The 3,413-nt window shown below is 47.1% G+C and overlaps 1 protein-coding gene across 2 annotated transcripts in view; it reads left to right on the forward strand.

The window, feature by feature from the left end:
* FOXJ2 (forkhead box J2) overlaps nucleotides 1-3,413 on the forward strand; it is a 20,982-nt gene that overhangs the window by 3,658 nt on the left and 13,911 nt on the right. The window contains exon 1 of one of the 2 annotated variants that reach the window (XM_008593943.1): nucleotides 2,654-2,712. The exons of the other annotated variant lie outside the window; for it this stretch is intronic. The gene's annotated coding sequence lies outside the window, so the exon portion shown is untranslated. Of the gene's footprint in view, nucleotides 1-2,653; nucleotides 2,713-3,413 lie in introns of those variants that run through there. 2 annotated transcript variants of the gene reach the window in all.

The raw sequence follows: 3,413 nt of genomic DNA on the forward strand, positions 1-3,413 counted from the left end.
GTTGCCGGTCCTGGTCCAGTATGGGCGCAACACTGAGGGTTGCGATCCGTTGCCGGACACGGAAAAAAAAATAAAAAATAAAAATAAAAAAATAAAAATAAAAATACTAACTTAAGGTAATCCAACAACTTTTTGTAGGTAAAGCTATCATCTCTATTTTACGGATGAAGAAACTAAGACATGGAGAGCTTAAGTAACTTGCCTGAGGTTGTACAGCCAGTAGGTGGTGGAGCCAGGATTGAAACCCAGACACACTGATTCCTCATGTGGTACAGTTAGCTGCTGCCCTATTAATTTTGGAATTATGTGCAGGGCAAGAAATTATCACTCCTTACTACCTGATTTTGGCACCATACAGAGAACAAATACTGGCCTTTCAGATAAAATGGGGAAAAAACTATGCCTATTATTTTGGATTTTACATGTTTCCTCCAGGATCGGTCTTTCATTCCCACAGAATGTCTTTCTGTCTGTTTTTCTCTGCCTTTCTCCCAGTACTGTAGTTTTCATTAGCCGTCCTGTGGATGTGATGGAGCCTGCCCTTTGGCTGCCTTTTCCAGTTTCTATGGGTATTTCCTTTCAGTCTTCCAGCAGGCAGAGAAGAATGTGGCCTGACTCAGGTTCTGCCCAAGCTCTGTGGCACAAGGCCCACCTGGAGAGAGAGGTTTGGGTAACTAGGTTGGTTGAACTGAGAAATGGAAGTACCTCTTGTTTGCTTTTCTAATAATAGCCCTGAACATTAGCCTCGTGCCATTATTTTGGGGAGTGTGGAATGTGTAGCAGCCACGAGCTTATTAAGCTTTATTTACTTCCCTCCAGGGATGAAGCTTTGACAGGTTTATGACTTTATTCCTTTTATTGAAGGGGGAAACCGAGGCATAAAGACTTCATCAGGGAGCAAGGGGCGGTTAGGGAAACTTAGTCAGTCAGTGTCAAGGTTGGGACTAGAACCAAAGAACCTCAGTCTCCGAGGTTCTACACACTAGGCTGCCCTTCACAAATGGGGAAGTGAAGGGGTAAGGAAGTGGGACGGGTAAAGGAGAATGGTGCTGAAAGATTGGAAGGATCAGATGCTGCAAGCTTCTTGTAGCTAGTAAGATTGGAAAATATTTTGAGTGCGGGGGCTGCATCTGGAGGGCTGACTGCAAGGGTGCTGGACAAAAGTTAAATTTAACCTCAGTATCCAACCCTGTGCTGGGGTAAGCATTGGGAAGGGCATAGAACAACTAGCAAAAGGCTGAGTGCTCCCCTTTCAGGAATTCAGTGATTGGCGTGTGCCAAATGGGTTTTGTAAGCCCTCTAAACACTTTAGATCCACTCTCATGCTCCTGTCCAATGTTGGGAGAGTTTCGAATGAAATATCAACCTAAGGCCTCTGTGCTCTTAAGATGAGATTTCCTAGGGAGATGGGGAATAGGTTAAAACTTCTTTACAGACCTCCCCTTCTGGGGAGGACCCAGCAGAACCCTGGTCATTGAAAACCCTCTCACTGGCATGCTGGGATAACCTAGCTTCAGGACTGTGATATTGCCACGGATGCCCTGCTGTAGCCCGGAGGCTGGGGTGTTTTGACTTAAAATGCTAGAAGGTGTGAGGCTTCCTGGAATGATTAAATGTCCCTATTAGTGTCAAAGTTTCTGTGGTTAAGAACGTGGTGATGGTAGTGGGATGAAAAGGAGGTTGGTGGGGAGAGGAGCTTTATCCAAAGGGGGAACCCTTCATAATGCTATCTATTTATAAACATGGCTTTTTTTTTCCCCCCTCTCCTGTCAAACAGCTCTTGGGTTGCAATTGGGTCTTTTGCTGCCCAGTCCCCTGAGGCACTAAGGTGTTTCCTTCAGCCTTGTGGAGTGGTAGATTGGGTGTGTAGCTTGTTAGGAGCACAAGGCTGGGTACATGTGTGTACATGCAGATTGTCTGGGTGGGACCTGGGAGGGAGGGGAGTGAGTGAGAATGCTGACCCTTAGGAGAAAGGGATAAGTGTCAAGGGCGAAGAATCACTATCTAGGATAGAAGAGTGAGCTGAGAGCCTGACAGATGTGTTGAGGACAGAAGGGGGGCGGTCATTTCTGGGATTGAGCTTTGAACTGCAAAGTGTGTGGATCTGTGTGTACTTGTACATGTATGCTTGTGCATATATCTGGCTGTTGATTTAGACTACCTGCATGATATTCTGTCCAGGATTCTAAACTCTGAGGCATTCTAGCCTGGCTCTTCAAGAGAAATGCCCTGATGGGACTGAGGAGGAAACGCTAGCTGGAATCGGATGGCTGTGCAGGCACAAACCTGTTAGGCAGCAAGTGCTTAGGGGGTTGTTGGCATCAGCTCCAGGGGAGTGCCAAATGGCTACCTCGTGGGTCCTGCCAGCCTTTCTAGACCGTGCAATACAGATATCACCCACCGTTCTCCACCTTCCCCCACCAAGTCGGCACTCTAGCTATACCTCTCTGCCGGCAAGAGCGCCCAGGAGGTGTGGGTGGCAGCAGGGCGTGCAAACGTCAGGCGTGGGCGGTCTGGCAGCTCCAGGAGTTTGCATGGAGGTGCAGCGAGCCTGCGTGCCTGGCTGGGAAGGAAGGAGGGAGGAGAAGGGTGGAGAAGGGGAGCCAGCTCTTAGCCCCAGAGTGGCTATTTTTAGCCGGGCTAGCTGATTGTTACCGGTGCTCACACAGCTGGGTGTTTCCCCTGGCTCAGCGAAGCCCAGCAGGCTGAGAGGTGGGAGGTTCTTACTGACGGCTTCTTCCTGGTCTGGGTGTCTGTGGGCGGGAGCATACAAGGGATAGCTTTAAAGGTGTGAGGGCAACTGTGTACTCAGGATCTGTCACCTCTGCGTGTGACTTTGTGCTCTGTTGGTAATGTATGCTGTGTATCATATCATGCCCTCTGTGTATGTGCTCCACTGTTACTGTGCCTGTCTTGATCTGTCCTTTGCTGGTCATTATATATAATTTATATTTGGGATGTATTTATTCTGCCTCATGTGCACATGTGTGTGGGATGAAAGAGGTGAGTGCTCATAATATAGCTAATGTGAAACATCTTCAAAAGTGTTGAGAGTGCTTCATAGTGCATATTTGTGTTTACTCAGTCTGTTTTCTTTACATGGACACTCGTGCTATGTGTGGATGTTGTATGTAAACATGACAAGTGTCACATGACTGGAGAATGGACTTAGGCTAATTTTACCTGCTATCTAGGTGGGTATTTTTTTTTAAAGAAAACTTATTCCTACATAGTTTTAAAATAGTATGTTGTAGGCCTGTAAGTAAGGAGAATGGAGGTAATTGCTCCATTTGTTGTGAGATCTAATCTCTCTTTTAGTCCTTCATGAAGGGAGAAGCTTCTTGGCCACCTCCACACTAAGGTGTAGGATGAGCAGCAGTCCAGCATCTGGTAGGCGACTGCTGATGCACCTG

This window comes from Galeopterus variegatus, unplaced genomic scaffold, assembly GCF_000696425.1.
Source record: "Galeopterus variegatus unplaced genomic scaffold, G_variegatus-3.0.2 Scaffold9887, whole genome shotgun sequence".
Taxonomy (NCBI): Eukaryota; Metazoa; Chordata; class Mammalia; order Dermoptera; family Cynocephalidae; genus Galeopterus; species Galeopterus variegatus.